This window comes from Macaca thibetana, chromosome 13, assembly GCF_024542745.1.
Source record: "Macaca thibetana thibetana isolate TM-01 chromosome 13, ASM2454274v1, whole genome shotgun sequence".
Lineage (NCBI taxonomy): Eukaryota > Metazoa > Chordata > Mammalia > Primates > Cercopithecidae > Macaca > Macaca thibetana.
Window position 1 is genome coordinate 79,238,828 of NC_065590.1, and position 18,597 is coordinate 79,257,424.

The following is an 18,597-nucleotide window of genomic DNA, read 5'->3' on the forward strand; positions in this document are numbered from 1 at the left end:
CCTGTGTTTAGGGGCTTCTGGTGGAGCCAGAATTAGTCTGAACAGAAGGCACTTCAGACTTTCCAAACCCTGTTTCAACGAGAACATCTCTGTCCTTCTAGTTTTTGTTTTAGTTTGGCTTGGTTGGAGTTTTATCAAAAATGTTATTTGAAAAGAATCTTTTTTTGGAAAAATTGATCTAGTCCAATACACAGTGAATAGTTCAGTGAAATCTTAACTTTACCTCCACCCGTCCTATATGTGACTTTCATCTCAATACCAGAAGCCCTGCTAAGTGGAATCCGTAATCATAACATGGCCATGGAGGAACAGCATAGGATCTTCACAAAAACGTGCTAAAGAAAAGTATGTCCCTTTGTTTCTTTCCTTTCAGTTTTTGTTTCTAAGACTTTAGCCACAAATTATCAAATTAGTCAACAAATATGCAGCTCATGCTTGGAGTAAAAGGGATTTATCTTCTTAAATCCTACATATGTAGGATTTAACAATAAGCAGACTGGAGCTGGCAGTTGCTCCAGAAAAACTCATCCATTTTGGGGAGTTTTTGGGAGCAGTCATGGAAGCCATGGAAGCTTCTGATTGTGGTTCTGCCCCTTCTTTATCTTGAGCTCTCCAAGGTTCTGATCTGCTTCTCAACCAACAACCAACTTTGCTGTTAGCCATGTGTACGCACACGTATGTGTGTATGTGTGTGTGTGTGTGTGTGTGTGTGTCTGTCTGTCCTTCTAAAACAGCTATATATATATATATTTTTTTTTTTTTTGACTTGCAGGATAAAATCAATCAGACCATTCCCTGGCTTACAATCAATAAAATCTTCTAGCTACTTGTGGTAATGTGATCCTGATTCTCATGTCAATACAGAACATGACAGTTATATATTCTTGAGGACGACATATGTCTTGGGCAAAATGCACAAATACCTTTGTAGCTGAAAAACCACTTTCCCACAAAAGTTTGTGATAGGACTGGTAAGACTCATAATGGAGAAAAAGCAAAATAGGAAATTGTAAGTTTGAACTTTTCAAAACGCCATTCAGTAGGCAGCCTCACTCAGTTGCTAGGTAAGCCAGACTTCCAATTAACAGGAATTCTAGGGCATGTTCAAATATCTATCAAGAGATGATCTACTGGTGGAATCTTACAAGAATTTATCATCTCAATTTTGTGCCAGGGTGTCAGAATCTTTCGAGGTGGCATACTTCACATGTCTAGTTTCCTCCACAGGCAAGTAGACTTTAAACCTAAAACATGTAAAAGTATCCCAAAATGATACCTATGGCTCCATTGATAAAATTCAAAAGCCTGTAATGTCCCTTCTTGCCCATCAGAAATTGCTATATAGATTACCTTTCAGTTCCTCTTAAAAGAAAGTGACCAGTATGCAGCCCCACTCCATCTTGAATTTCCACTTCAAATGAGTCTCTAGGATCACCCAGCTTATTTCCAACTTGTGTTTCTTTCTTAAGAATTGGGGATGGATAAATGGGAGGAAATAAAGGTGGGAGAGAAGTGGAGAGGGAAGAAATTTTAAACCACATCTCTTGATCCAATCTTCTTCATTTATTAGGAGAAAGAAAGTAGGCAGATTCCTTTCTATCTTGGAAACTCCCTCAAATGGGACAGGAATGAAAAGAATACCCAAAGGAAAAGAATCTTAATTAGCCATTCTTCTAACTGTAAATACTTAGAGAATAAAAATAATGTATTTTCCAAAACACGTATTAGAGAACTAAGGCCAAGAACTAAGGCCAATAAAATTATTGAATATAAGCACCATGAAGAGTACTAGAATAACTAATAACTAAATCTACTCTCTTTCTTCCACAGGTTTTGTCTTTATCCTCACAATTGTAAGGTAATATCTTTTAAATACAAAATCAAATCTATTTGGGGCCAAAATGCTCAAGTTTTAAACCAGTGGTTTCTCAAAAATATATGAATTAATATTATTAGGACAAAATGTCAATGTAGGCTAAAATTTGATTTATGAATCCTAAACATTAAAACTATTTTTGTGGCCCTAGGTTGGCTGTGGCTCTGAAATGAATGTCACCATTTACCTTAGCTATTGATGCCACATACCTTCTCAATTAATGCTACTCAGAGCCAGAGAATGAAAGGCAATGGCAGAAAGGGAATTAGCAAATATGATTTCTAACTTAATTCAAATTGTTTTTCCTGGGGATGTATTTAAATTTTCCAGGTTGCTCGAATATCATCCAGGGATGTGATTTTGAAGGAGACAGCTTGTTACTGTTTTTCCTGGCTGTACTACAAGAAACAACAGTGTGAGCTTATTTTAAGTTAATGTGTGCTTCTGTGTTTCTTTACAAGAAATTAACTGCAATCATTTAGTTAAAGCAAACACTTTGTTAGTGTTACACTTTTCATCAGAAAATGTCTTCAGGAATCTTTCAAACTTAGAAAGTTAAGAATCCAAATTCCATCCAAAGATTTTAAACTTGGAGCAAATTATTTAAATCACAATGAAAGATCTTTTAAGCTTAGTGACCCTCTGCTGGCACTGAATATTTTATAGCCATAGGGGACTCCTTTCCATTCTCCCAAATCAAGATAGTAACTTTTTTCCTGTCTCAGACGGCACCAGACCCCACAGTAGATTCTTCTTTCCTTCTGACTACGATAATCACAAAGAAACCCACAGGAATGGGCGGTATGGAACAAGAAGAGCAAACAGCTTCAACCAAGTTGTTATTTACAACTGGAGAAACATCTGCAGGCTCTGGCACCTGGTTGCGGACCTCTGCCCTAGATGACTCCCCTAGCGAGACTAGGCCCCTGGACTATAAGGATTTATATTATGTAACTGTTTCTCCTCACCTTAGCTGAGCTCCCTGGACTTTAGACCTGCAATATTTGCCAGACCCTCTTCCTCTTAGTCAAAATCCCAGTTACAGGCTTTCCTGGCCAGTGGTCTTAAAACCACCAATGTCCTAGTAACACGACTCATGTGTAAATGGGCAGATAAAACTCCAAATGAAAAGGAGACTACCCCAGGCTCTTCAGGTTGTAACAGCCACAAGCAGCTATAAGAGCAAGAAAGAAAAAGCAAAGCAAAATAGACACTCAACTGAAGGAAAGCATATCCACAAAGCACAGCACATGGGATATTAAAGAGCTTTCAATGTCTTTACTCTTCCCCCTAAAAGCTCTGTCTCTTATCCCCAGATCCATATAATATCCTTAGCCTAAACCTACATTTAGTAAACATCCATTGTTTCATGTCCAACATCCATTCCCCTCTTGCTGATAACATCAACCCAAATTTTGTTGGGGAGACTTCCCTTCCCCATTCTCAGGCATGAGTTTTGAGTGAGAACCTCCAGTTCTCTATAAGCTCTATAGGTCCTCACTATCTAACCCCATCAACATTGCCTATGCACTTAGCTCAATGTTTGCTTCAGCCATTGGACACATAACCAATCAAACCCAATGAGATAAATAAAGACATCACCTGGGACTGCTGAGAAATAAAGGCTTACTTTCTTCCTATAATAGGATAATATAAAGTCTGAATTGGAGTAACAATTTTTTATTTATAAGGGAAAAGACTTGTGAACCTGCACAGATATGGAGACTAAAAGTTAACACAATGGGAGGCAGAGCAGAGAAGAGAAGAAATGGGAAGAAACCAGGTCCTTAAATGACATTATTTCAGCCACTGGACCAAGCTTTGTCTGATGCTCAATTCTGGACTGTTGAGTTCTCTAAGCCAGTTAATTCTCTTTATAGTTAAAGCCAGTTTGAATCAGGTTTCTGTCACTTTAAAAAAAAAATGGAAAAAAAGAAAAGTAAGAAAATAAAAGAGTGCTGACACACCACAATACCATTATCACCATTTTACCTCTTTAGGGGAAAGATCAGAGGAAGAGGCACATGAGCTCTTACCAGGCCATATAACTATTCAAGAGCACTTCAACCAAAAGTATGGATTTGGTGTGGGTTTTCTGCCAGAAACAAAAGTTGAGTAGCTTCCTACATTTATCTGCAGAAAAATCTACATAGAGAATTAATCTATTTTTACTAACCCAACAATGATTATAAGGATTTTTCTTAAGGAAAAAATAAATAATAAGGAAATGAGGAAAAACAGAAACTATATTTTTGTATATTACAACTCATTCAATAAATTCAAGTTAAAATGGATCTGAAATAGGTATCTGAGATGTTCCCCATCCTACAGCTTTTCAAACACCAATAGGGTATTTGATTCAGTGGGTAATCAAGTGAAACTTATAAAAAAAGCCAACAGTCCCATTGAAGGACGTAAAGGAGAAAAATGAACAACTGTTCCAGACTAAATAAGGACCCTTTGATTACTGACATGTGTCTTTGATTACTGACATGCACACAATGAGCAGTACCCCAGCCCTTCTTTAGCACTGAGCTTAGACAGGAGGCCTTCGCTGGCTTCACGGTCCCTTAAACAGGAGATATTTTTACCTTTCCTCCACTTGACTGGAAATATTCAGCATGTACAAGCTGTCCTGTGGTATCATATGAATGCTGGCTCCATGCCACACTGGAAATGTGTGCCTCTGGCCAGTAAACCTTTACATCTTTTGTACACATCCTCTCTCCAGGAGACTTAAAATGAGTCCCCAGAAGGCAGCCATGGTGACTGCCTTCAAACCATTTATCAACTTAGCAATACACAACGATTATTGTTTCATCAACTGTCACTTCCTTAAACTACTGCCATCCGTCTCTAGCCCCTAAACCCATTCCTCACCAGTTCTTTCAAAATTGTGGTGCTTCTCAAAGTCAACTAAATAAAAGCATCTGTTTCAAATGGTACCATCCAAACAGCCTTCCCTGGGTCTCAGGATAAATAATCATGAAGACATACTCTCTCCAACAAAGTGCTTCACAAACCTTAACAAAACCGTAACATCCCAAGCTGCCAATTTCTACTGCCATCAACTAACTCATCGTCGAACAGACTAGGTTTCTTTTTATTAATAAAGAGTATTTTACTTTTTAAAAAATCCCTTGATAGAAGGCTGTCAATATGCAATCTTCATTAACCAGGGAAGCCTGATTTTTCCCTACAAGTATATGAACCTTTCCTACCTACTACCCTAGCTTCCACACTGGCTATCATCAGAATAACTGTGGAAGCATCCTAAAAAGACAGAGTATCAGATATAACCCTCTGATACACTGATCAAGTACACCTGGGGTGAGATCTGCTCCTTGATCCTACATAATCTTTTCACGATTTTGGAGTCAGGTTCAGGCATTCAGATAGCAGACAAAACCCAGAACACTTAATTATTTTTCCAGTGAATTTTCTCATTGTGATTAAAGGCCCAAATAATTTCATATAAATTCGCTAGACCTTCACATAATCCATTGACTAAATGATGGTTAAAAGCTCCACTCACTAGAGCTTTCTACTAGTTGCCCCATATGTATTCCCAGGAAGTTACAGATTGTGTCTCCAGACCTCTGGTCTATTTCTAACAATGATTACCCCTGGAATCCAGAGCTGCCCATATGCAGGGGGGAAAAACATCTTCAACCATGGAGAGCCAACATCACTCTTGCTCATTTCTGCTTCTCCTATAGTACTGAATTTTATTAAATTTGATCCTTTCATCTGCCTAGATCTGTAATATCATCCAGGCTCCCCCTGAGATCCCATTGCCCCTGATTTAATGTTACTTGTGCCCTAGGGGGGAAAGTGCCAAATAGCTTACTCAGTGGTGTGATCATTCTCAAATTGGACATGTTTATTTGTGTTTAATTTTAAATCATCATCTTTTCTCTCAAATGTTTTTGTGATGGTTTCATTAAGATTAAGGAATTATGGAGCATTTGTAAATTGACCGCCTCAGCCTGCAGACATGCTTTCTTTGACCCACATAAATTTTTATTTGAAAATCTTTAAACAAAGCATACACACTTCAGCAGGTCACAATCCTCACCAATTCCAACTGTTTTATACCTACTTTTTCATTCATTTGTGTTACCTGGGTACACTTGACTGGCTCCTGCAGACATTTGAGTTCGTAGCCCCCGCTACAAATAAGATTATTGAGATTTTGGGGCATCTCCTAAAAATACTGTTTATTTCCTCTCATGGTCTCTTCATTTATGGTAGATGTATCAGGTGTTTATTGGTGTCATGTAAGCAAAAGAATAGCTGAAGTTTCTCAGTCATTGAAAATTAAAGATAAAAAGAAACCTCTCCTATTCATTGCACCCACTAATGTTCATAAGAAATCGCTGAATGTCTAGGTAATATAGTTACTTCATATCACTCGCCTTCTATGAGATTATAAAGTATGGGAGAACAGGAACAGTATCTTACTCATCTCTATGCAAATACTGTGTTAGACATTATGGGTTATTCAAAGTGGGCACTCAAACTATTTTTCAAGTGAATGATCACTACTATTCAACTCATTATAAACAAAATTAGGTATATTAAAGATCCAAAACATTTTCCAGGGTCAATAAAGATACTGGCTACTGGGAACCAAGTTAATCTGTGGTTATTAGCGGAAGTAGACAAAAGAAAATTGGAGAGCAATTCTGAAAATACAATATGCAATATGACTAATTATAGTCATCAATCACAAAGTTTGAACAATCTGAAAAATAGTATCTTAAAAGCATTCTAAGACATGATTTCTTTCCAAAGGCTATCACACTTAAAATAAGAATGTACAAGCCTGTAATCCCAGCACTTTGGGAGGCCGAGGCGGGCGGATCACGAAGTCAGGAGATCAAGACCATCCTGGCTAACACGGTGAAACCCCCTCTCTACTAAAAAATACAAAAAACTAGCCGGGCCAGGTGGCGGGCGCCTGTAGTTCCAGCTACTTGGGAGGCTGAGGCAGGAGAATGGCGTAAACCTGGGAGGCAGAGCTTGCAGTGAGCTGAGATCCGGTCACTGCACTCCAGCCTGGGCGACAGAGTGAGACTCCATCAAAAAAAAAAAAAAAAAAAAAAAAAAAAAAAAGAATGTAAAAGTAGTTATAAAAATGAAATGAAATTATTATGGCTCAATAGGCAAGGTCTAAGGCATACAAAACAGCACATTAAATCAGTTCCCAGTTCATAAAACCTGTATGTGATGTTGATCTTCCTGTTTTTCATAAACCTTATAATTGTGCTTCCAGAAAGCTACCAAGCATCTGCCTCTATGTAGCTAATTCTTTCAATCTTGGAGCTCTAACAAGGAAATAGAGAGTATACTGTGCCAGGATCACTATCTTCTCCAGCCAAAAGCATTATGTCTTGGAGCCAATTTCCTCTTGGTAAATTTTGATCAAATTCCTTCCATTTGCAGCTTCCTTAGTACTGGTAATGGCTGCACATGTCACAAGTTGATATATATGTATATGTGTTTAACAATATACATTATAAATTTAATAATATGTACACCTGTGCACATGAGTAAATACAAGTCTATGTATGCAGCCACACATATATATGCATCCATAGTGGTTCCTGTCTCTTTATGTGATTCTTTGTGACTACCATCCAGGCTTTCTTAATCCAGTGAAAATCCTCCAGTAACAAACATTACTTTGGAACTCTGCATTAATCAACTCTGCTATACTGCTACAATATAATGATAATTAACGTTAATAATAATTCTGATGCTATAAAGTCTCTTAAATGCTTCCAAACAATCAAAAAAAAAGATCAAATTATGTTCTACTTTTAGTGTGAGGGATATTTTATTTTAAAAATCAATTATTTTAAAAGAACTGGTGGTCCATATATAGCTTATATAGTATATTTTTATGAGTCTGAATATTGAATTAATCAGTATACCTTATTTCCCCACTATTCTCAATACAGAAGAATTTCTGTAATTTTTATATATGACACCTAACATTAATATGCACACATTAAATATATCATATACAGGGGTGACAGATTAACCAGATCACCATATTTTTCAACTACAATGTGTAGTTCCTTAATCCTTCAAGTGCTAAACTAAACTGTTAACTCTCTAGTTGCTCCTGTTATTGTTCAAAATAAAGCATATTTAGTATAATTCACCTTACTTGATGAACAAGGGTCATTCTTGTAAGAACAAATAGCCACTTTTTAAAAAGAGTGATATAATTAGGGACGTTTTAGGTGAAAAGGCTACCTGTCCTTAAAATAAATGACACCAGGATACTGTACCTTTACAATCCTTGTTGCTTTTGATAGTTCTTTTCTACTTGCTATACACATATTTGTCTCATTTTGCTGTAACTAATGTCATTGCAAATTCTAATCTTCAGTCAAGCATTATACACAATTATCTAAATAAAATCTAAAGATGCCTCTATATGTCATGTATAAAATAAAGCACATAGTCCTTATTTCAGCTATTTCACAAAATTTAGAAACCAGGATGGTAGGGGAAACCAGGGTTACTTTTGGTTTGTGACTATGTACCAAGTAATTTAAGGTGCAAGAAATTTGGGACATAGATCCAACTATCAATTTATACGAACTGCAGAGGAACAAAGGAACATGTTAAACTATACCACGGAGATACAATCAGCACAATCTAGTCTGTGGTAATTTTCTAGGACAAATGGCCCTGTTTCTGCAGCTATAAATTGCAAAAAAAGGGAAAAAAAAAAGATGGAGAAAACCAGTAAGTTAAGAAAGACTTGACATAACAATTAATCGCAATGCATAGACCTTAATTCAAACAATTAGAAATTTGAACAGTGACTGGTTATTTGATGACGCTAGGGAATTACTGTCAATTTGTTCAGATAAGATAATGGTATTTTGGTTATGCTTTTTAAAAGATTTATCTTTTTGAGTATTATACTGAAATATTTACAGATGAAATGTCATAATATGTGGGGCTTCCTTCAAACTACGATGCTAGGGAGTAAGTGAATAGGAGTATAGATGAAACAAGATTATGGCGTGGCAATTATTGAAATGAGATCCATGGGGATTCATTATACAATACTCCAAAATAGAAAGCTTTTCAAATAGGGGAATTCTACAGTTGTAATTAATTTTGTTGTTTTCATTTCTGAAAATGATACCTAAGAATTATGATTGGATTTCTAAAATGGCTAGTTACAAATTTATAGCCATGACATGATGCTAAAAGTTGAAGAAGGTATGCAATTAATCTTAATTGTTTAATCTGGCTTAAAATTTTATCAGTTTTCAAAACTTCCTTAGTCCTTTATTCTAAATGTTATAAACATTTTAAAATGCATTGTTTCCTTGACAAAGAAAAATTTAACAGGGCATGTTGCAAAATAGCACAAAAATTTTTATCTCAAATTTAATACTTATAAATTTAAAAGTCCAAAAAATACTAATAAAACTAAAGAAATGGACTTAAAGCTCTCTTCAAGAAGTCAAAATCCTTAGATTAACAGACAGTATTTCAATTATTTATGTTTAGTAAGAAAACGTTGACAATTACTATTACAGATTTTCTAATTCAGTAAAACACAACTAAGGTTGTCTATGATGTATTCACTATGAACTAGACAAGATACATACATAACATAAATCTATAGCTAATTCCAGAATTATTTCTATTCAGTTCTATTCATATAGCAATAAAAACATATGAACTCAAAAGTTTGAAATAGTTATCTTTTCCTGACTTGAAAATGCTTTTAATTTAATCTGTATAGATTTACAGATTTTGGAGTAGAAACTAGATAGTAGTTGAAAGTAAAATAAATGGTTAACTAATACATTAAATTAGTTTTAAATTAAAGTCAAATCTCATTGAGACACATTTTGCTTTTTAAAAATAATTCCCAGAGGTGCTAACTAGGCTAAAGTTCATGTTAACCTTGGAAACATCTTCAAGTTACTAAAATAAACAAGTCTTTTAAAAATGTATCTTTAAGCCAGGCATAGAAGCGTGGTCCAAGGTACTCAGGAGGCTGGGGTGGGATCACCTAAGCCCAGGAAGCCGAGGCAGCAGCGGGCTGTGATTGTGCCGCCGCACCTCCAGCCTAGGCAACAGAGTGAGACTCCATCTCTTAACAACAAAAAAAGTATCTTTAAACACACAAATTATATATAATTGTTATGTCAATTAGTGTTTGTGCAAATTAATTTTTTAACCTCCTAAAGAACCACCCCCCTTTGATTTTAAAAAGTGACTGATAACCTCTAGTAAACTATTTTAGATACTTTAAGTAATTAGCTGTCCTTCTTTTAAAAATTCTATAATAATCCAGACTTTACTTTTCAATCTGGCTTCTTCATAAATGTTCTTGAAACATATTCAACAAACTGTGTTCAATGTGTTGAATGTTTTGTTGATAATAATGTTGTACTTCTATTTTTATAATCCTACCTACTTAAAAACATTCTTAAAATGTATACAAGATCTACTGAGTCATTGTCAATTCAAGGCTAGAAACCATCCTGTGGTTAAAGGATTACATCAAACCAGTGTAAGGGCTGAGCTGGCGTTTTCCTTTACAGGTTTAAATAGCTTGGCTCTCCAAAGCTTGTGTGGGGGCTGCCGTTTGGCATAAAATTCTCAGCAGGATGCAGATAATTTCTCTGAAAAATGTTTTTTAATGGCTAAGGGTTTTTTTTTTTTGTTTTTTTTGTTTTTTTTTTTTGCTTTTTAAAAATGTTAGAGAAAACATATATTAGAACCAGATTCAAAATTTATGAGACTCTTCCTCTGTAATGTGCCCATTCCTGTAGATAACCCAAGTACAGCAGAGCAATCCCAATCCTAAAGACTTTAGTAAGCACAAAACCTCATTTCTATATGAGTTGAAAGATAAGTACAAAAGTCAAAACCAGCTGCTTCAATTACAAAGGTAAACTTACGGCTTCTTTGAAAATACATCCATGTGCCAAGTTCTCTCTGGTAATGATTATATGTTGCCCTTGGTCATTTTGGCCTCCACACCTCTGGTTTTCTTTCCATTTTTACATTCAAATATTACTGTCTTTATTCCCTAAAATGGCCTTGTGAGATAGGTACTTATCAGTTTCATCAATAAATAAATACATAGATCCAGCACAACCCACCTACAAATCAATAGAACTAAGTCTAGAATTCCGATCTGTCTCGCCTGTATTCATTTTCAATATCTGTAGTTCTCAACTCTGGCTATAACACTAGAATTGGCTTTGTTTGTTGTTTTTGAGACAGGGTCTCACTCTGTTGCTCAAGCTGGAGTGCTGTGGTACAATCTCAGCTCACTGCAGCCTCAACCTCCCTGGCTCAAACAATTCTCCCACTTCAGCCTCCCAAGTAGCTGCAATTACAGGTGCACGCCACCATGCCTGGCTAATTTTTGTGGTTTTTTGTAGTGACAAGGTTTTGCCATGTTGCCCAGCCTTAGAATTGGCTTTCTAAAACCACTGATGCCTAGGAATATTAAATTATTCAATTTAAATAAATAAATTGAAATCTTTGGGAGGTACGATCCAGCAATCACTCTATTCCTGATTTCCCCATGAAATAATCACAGCACCACACAGCAATACAAGAAGAGAAATGCAGAAAGCAGGATGGCAGACATGGTCAACATTAAATTATCTACTTGCAAAGCCAAGCTTTAATGTCATTTTCTTTTTTCACCCTACAGTCACCCACTTCCCCACTCCCAAATCAGTAAACACCAAGAAGTCACATAATTTTAATATCTTGCCTACATGAAGTATATTGGGAACATAAATCCTAATAACTACCAAAACGTATAAAACAATTCTAGCTAAAACACCCTCTAGATGATTTATAATTTTATACCCTCTTTAGCTACTGGCTCCCTTTATTATATTTTGTTGCCATTTACTCCTTTCTGCACCTCTATCTTCCAACTGAGATTTTTGTCTTTCATCTCCCTGAAGAATTAGTAAAGGTTTGTTAATGACGAAGTCTCTGCTTTTGTTTACTTGAAAATGGATTTATTTCACTGAAATTAGTCAAGAATCTTTCTGCTAGGTATAGGATTTTAAATGGTTGTTTAGTTTATCACATTAAATATATCACTAAACTGTATTATATCTTTCATTAATTATATTAAGAAGTCAGCTAACAATCTAATGGTTGCTCTTTTGTTTTCTCTGTTTTTTTTTTTTTTTAGGTTTTTCTCCTTGTCTTTGGTTTTCTGTAATTTGCCATGACGTATCTAGGAGTAAACTTCTTTGTAGATAGCCATCTTAGGATTAAGTGGACTACCTGAATCTGAGGAATTACATTGATTAACATTTATATGCTGAATATACTTAGCTCTTTTTAAAAAAAAAAAACTTTATTGTAAAATATAACAAATATATGGACAAGTTCACAAAACAAAAATGAATACCTTGATTAATAATAATCACAAAAACAACATCTGTGAAACAGATGGAGCATATGTGCAAAGCTAAGCTTATCAGCACATTCTATTCCCCAGAGCAATAATGTTTACGGATACAATGACCTATATGAGGTAAGTCAAGACAAGTCTCAATTCCAAGACTTTGTGATACCAGACTTTCTCTTCTTTGGAACTTGGTGTTGTGACGTTCACCTAGAAGTACCAGGAGATACTAGGAAGAGCCTAATAATAATATCAGCTTGAGCAGAAGGCAGAGCAAAGCCCTGATGACATTGTTTAAACCCTAAAACTATTCACACCCCCAAGCTAGTTCTTCCCCTGATCTTTACTGTTATATGAACCAATACATTCTTTTTTTTTTTTTTACCTGTTTGATTGTATTTTCTGTCACTTGCATCTCATCATGTTCTAACTGCTACAATTCATCATGTGATTGCCTTTCCTGAAGTAATTTCTTCTTCATTTGAACTTTGTTATTACCTTTCCGATATAGTTTGAATATTTGTCCCCTCCAAGTCTCATGTTGAAATCTAACTCCCTGGAGGTGGGGCCTGGTGGGAGGTGTTTGGTGCATAGGGGTGGGTCTATCCTCATGGTAATGAGTGAGTTCTCACCCTGAATTCACATGAGATCTGATTGTTTGAAAAAGTGTAGCACCCCCTCCTCTCTCTCTCTTGCTCCTGCTCTCACTACGTGACATGCCTACTTCCCCTGTGCCTTCTGTCATGATTGTAAGATCCCTGAGGCTCTTTCCAGAAGCAGATGCCAGCACCATGTTTCCTGTACAGCCTGCAGAACTGTGAGCCCAAATAGACTACTTTTCTTTATAAATTACTCAGTCTTACATACTATTTAATAGCAACACAAGAACACACTTTCCTTTCTATCTTGTATCACAGTTCCAACCTGCCTTATAGCATAACTGTCTATAGCCATATTTTCTCCACTTCTAAAGTGTGAGCATGGAGCATGGTGCCTAAATATGAGGTATTCAATAAACAGGTATTGAAGAAACTGTGAACGCATCAATGAATCATTAATTTGTGTATCCCTTGCACCTAGTGCAAGCCTTAAATATAAAATAGACTCAATACATGTTTGTAGAAGGAATTAACTAACAAAAAGACAGGAATAATATCACAGGAAGGCAGACATCAGTACATACACAAATGGGATCTTAAAATAATCCTTCCTGGTGACTAGAATGATCCATGTGGAAGTAGATAAGAGTTGAAGACATCAGTAAAATCATGTTTCCCTTAATATAGGTACAGATGGCTACACAGACAAATATTTATAGATAATGCACATTTCCTTGCTCTGTGAGCTGAAAGGACCTAAATAAAAGCAATGACATCCCAGTAGCAACAATCACACCTAGCACTCAGATCTTGGTTTCTAAGACCTTTCTCCAATTAAAAAGGACAAGGGCTCCCTTGGAGAAATGACTGATACTAAGACTGGAGCAGGAAAATGACAAGATGAACCTAGATCATCTCATAGTGCCAGAGGTAAGAAAATGCTACAAAAAAACAAACACACACACACATCTATAATGATGGGGGCACGTCAAAGGAATACAGGAACCAAGTGGAAGAACTTCCAATGGCCAAAGCTGGAAGAATTTGAATAACAAAATAAATAACATAGTATCGGACTGTAACCCAAAGTATAAAGTAAATATCTGCAAGTCCACACTGATGTAAATAAATGACTGAATAAATTAATAAATGGAGAGAATAGACAAATCTCCCATGCAGTAGAATTCCAAATAATTTATGCAGACACTGCCCTCAAAGAGGGCATAACTCCCCACTTCTGTGGGTTGCACACAGTGAGACCCTTCCATAGTAAAGTATAAAAAGGGGAAAGAAAGAGTAGCTTTACAGTGTAGCAAACACTCCCTCAAGCCAAATGATTATGGTTAACAACAGTGAAAAGTCATATCAATAGTATGTGACTATCAATATGACTTGATATGTGATGAAAATGGCTTTGTACTTCTGAGGTCTTTCTACGAAAGGCCCATAACCACAGCCTAAATATGAAAAAAAAATCAGACAAATCCCAACTATTTCTATAAAATACCCGACCAGTCACTCTCCAAAACCATCAAAGTTATCAAAAACAAGGAAAATATGAGAAACTGTCACAAGAGAAACCCAAACAGACATGAGGACTAAATGCAATGTGGAATCCTAGATAGGATCCTAGAATAGAAGAAGGACATTGTGAAAAAATTTTTTAAATCTTAATATAGACTTTAGTTAATAATAATATATCAATACTGGTTTGTCAATTGTCACAAACATACCATAGAAATATAAGATATTAACAATAGGGGAAGCTGAATGTGGGGCACTCAGGAACTCTCTGCTCTCTGTACTGTCTCAGCAACAATTCTATAAATCTAAAATGAAAACTCTAAAATTAAAACTTTATTAAAAAATAAATAGCCTTCCCTCAAAAGACCCTGTATACCAAGAGCACACAAAGCAAGCCAGTTGTAAGACCAGCCTTTGAAACAAGTGAAGAATATGAAATAATTAATTTAAAGATCCTGAGGGAATATAACCAAAAATCAACTGCACATTTTATTTAAATGTATAATAAAAGTCTGACTTATTATTGTGTGGGAGTCTAAGTCTCTTTTTAAGTCTCTAAGGACTTGCTTTATGAATCTGGGTGCTCTTGTATTGGGTGCATATATATTTAAGATAGTCAGCTCTTCTTGTTGAATTGATACCTTTACCATTATGTAATGGCCTTCTTTGTCTCTTTTGATCTTTGTTGGTTTAAAGTCTGTTTTATCAGACACTAGGATTGCAACCCCTGCTTTTTTTTTTTGTTTTCCATTTGCTTCGTAGATCTTCCTCCATCCCTTTATTTTGAGCCTATGTGTGTCTCTCCACATGAGATGGGTCTCCTGAATACAGCACACTGATGGGTCTTGAATCTTTATCCAGTTTGCCAGTCTGTATCTTTTAATTGGAGCATTTAGCCCACTTACATTTAAGGTTAATATTGTTATGTGTGAATTTGATCCTGTCATTATGATGTTAGCTGGTTATTTTGCTCGTTAGTTGATGTGGTTTCTTCCTAGCATCGATCGTCTTTACATTTTGGCATGTTTTTGCAGTGGCTGATACCAGTTGTTCCTTTCCACGTTTAATGCTTCCTCCAGGAGCTCTTGTAGGGCAGGCCTGGTGGTGACAAAATCTCTCAGCATTTGTTCGTCTGTAAAGGATTTTACTTCTCCTTCACTTATGAAGCTTAGTTTGGCTGGATATGAAATTCTGGGTTGAAAACTTTTCTTTAAGAGTGTTGAATATTGGCCCTCACTTCTTCTGGCTTGTAGAGTTTCTGCTGAGAGATCTGCTGTTAAGTCTGATGGGCTTCCCTTTGTGGGTAACCTGACCTTCCTCTCTGGCTGACCTTAACATTTTCTCCTTCATTTCAAGTTTGGTGAATCTGACAATTACGTGTCTTGGAGTTGCTTTTTTCGAGGAGTATCTTTGTGGCGTTCTCTGTATTTCCTGAATTTGAATGTTGGCCTGCCTCGCTAGGTTGGGAAAGTTCTTCTGGTTAATATCCTGAACAGTGTTTTCCAACTTGGTTCCATTCTCCCCGTCACTTTCAGGTACACCAATCAGAAGTAGATTTGGTCTTTTCACATAGTCCCATATTTCTTGGAGGCTTTGTTCATTTCTTTTTACTCTTTTGTTCTCTAAACTTCTCACTTCATTTCACTCATTTGATCTTCCATCACTGATACCCTTTCTTCCAGTTGATCGAATCGGCCACTGAAGCTTGTGCATGCGTCACGTAGTTCTCCTGCCATGGTTTTCAGCTCCATCAGGTCATTTAAGGACTTCTCTACACTGGTTATTCTAGTTAGCCATTCGTCTAATCTTTTTACAAGGCTTTTAGCTTCTTTGTGATGGGTTCGAACATCCTCCTTTAGCTCAGAGAAGTTTGATCATCTGCAGCCTTCTTCTCTCAATTCATCAAAGTCATTCTCCATCCATCTTTGTTCCGTTGCTGGTGAGGAGCTGCATTCCTTTGGAGGAGAAGAGGTGCTCTGATTTTGAGAATTTTCAGCTTTTCTGCTCTGGTTTCTCCCCATCTTTGTGGTTTTATCTACCTTTGGTCTTTGATGATGATGACCTAGAGATGGGGTGTTGGTGTAGATGTCCTTTCTATTTGTTAGTTTTCCTTCTAACCATCAGGACCCTCACCTGCAGGTCTGTTGGAGTTTGCTGGAGGTCTACTCCAATCCCTGTTTGCCTGGGTATCACCAGTGGAGGCTGCAGAACAGCGAATATCGCAGAACAGCAAATGTTGCTGCCTGATCGTTCCTCTGGAAGCTTCATCTCAGAGGGGCATCTAGCCGTGTGAGGTGTCAGTCAGCCCTTACTGGGAGGTGCCTCCCAGTTAGGCTATTCGGGGGTCAGGGACCCACTTGAGGAGGCAGTCTGTCCGTTCTCAGATCTCAAACTCTGTGCTGGGAGAACCACTACTCTCTTCAAAGCTGTCAGACAGAGACATTTAAGTCTGCAGAAGTTTCTGCTGCCTTTTGTTCAGCTATGCCCTGCCTCCAGAGGTGGAGTCTACAGAGGCAGGCAGGCCTCCTTGAGACGCAGTGGGCTTCACTCAGTTCAAGCTTCCCGGCCAGTTTGTTCACCTACTGAAGCCTCAGCAATGGCGGGCACCCCTCCCCCAGCCTCGCTGCCGCCCTGCAGTTTGATCTCAGACTGCTGTGCTAGCAATGAGCGAGGCTCCGTCAGTGTGGGGCCCTCCTAGCCAGGCGTGGGATATAATCTTCTGGTGTGCCATTTGCTAAGACCATTGGAAAACCGCAGTATTAGGGTGAGAGTGACCCGACTTTCCAGGTGTTGTCTGTCATAGCTTCCCTTGGCTAGGAAAGGGAATTCCCTGACCCCTTGCGCTTCCCAGGTGAGGTGATGCCTCGCCCTGCTTTGGCTCTTGCTCAGTAGGCTGTACCCACTGTCCAACATGCCCCAGTGAGATGAACCTGTACTTCAGTTGGAAATGCAGAAATCACCTGTCTTCTGTGTTGCTCATGCTGGGAGTTGTAGACTGGAGCTGTTCCTATTTGGCCATCTTGGAACCTCCCCTCCCTTATTTTCTTAAGAGAAACAAAGGTAAAAGCCCTGTTCACAGACACTAGTCTTAAAATAATGAATTAACAGATTTTTTTAGTAAGTTATTAACCATAACTAACTATTAGTTATTCAGGGTAAGCGGAAAGATGGTTAAGAATTCACAAGTAATCACCATTTCATTTAGATTCAAGTGGAACTTTCTATGAGTAATAAACAAAAATAAAGAAAAAGGACTGGTTTGAGTACATCTTTTATCTTCCTGCAGAGGTACCAACAATCAGGAACAGATCAAAAGAACAGAAACCAATTTTAAAAGGTGCTTAAGATAAATCTGTAATGTCAGAGGAAAAATGCTTATGATAATATATAAAGTTTAAAAAAATGAAAAATGTAGACAAACATATGGCCATGTGGCATAGGCAGAAAAACACCAGAAATAAAAATCTACTAAACTGTGAATATTCATCTTTAACTCATTTAAGGTTATAGACCAGTTTTTCTTGGTACTTACTTGTATTTTGAATGCTAATTATTATTATTATTATTATTTTAAAATGCAGCTCTTTGAAGGGAGTGATGGAGAGAATAGGAGGTGACAAAGAGTGGATGGATGACGAGAGACAATCAACCAAAGACAATGGGTAATCTTCAAAACTGATTAAATAACTCCTCTGGATATGCATTTTTTCTTTTCTTTTCTTGAGACTGAGTCTCGCTCTGTTGCCCAGGCTGGAGTGCAATGGCGCGATCTTGACTCACTGCAACCTCCACCTCCCAGGTTCAAGTGATTCTCCTGCCTCAGTCTCCTGAGTAGCTGGGATTACAGGTGCATGCCACCACACCCAGCTAATTTTTGTACTTTTAGTAGAGACGGGGTTTCACCATGTTGGTCAGGCTTGTCTCGAACTCCTGACCTCATGATCCGTCCACCTCAGCATCCCACCATGCTGGGATTACAGGCATGAGCCACTGCACCTGGTCCCGGATAAGCATATTCTTGAACTGCAATGGTTTATACTCAACTCAGTACCTCATTTTCCCATAAGCCGTTTTACAAATTCAATAGAGTAAATCAAAACTGGCAACATTTGCTAAATGTTATATTTGCCATTGGATTTCAAAAAATAACTTAGTTTGCCTTT

General features: G+C 37.2%; 1 protein-coding gene across 6 annotated transcripts in view; it reads right to left on the reverse strand.

The window, feature by feature from the left end:
* BABAM2 (BRISC and BRCA1 A complex member 2) overlaps positions 1–18,597 on the reverse strand; it is a 454,559-nt gene that overhangs the window by 326,825 nt on the left and 109,137 nt on the right. The window lies entirely within an intron of this gene.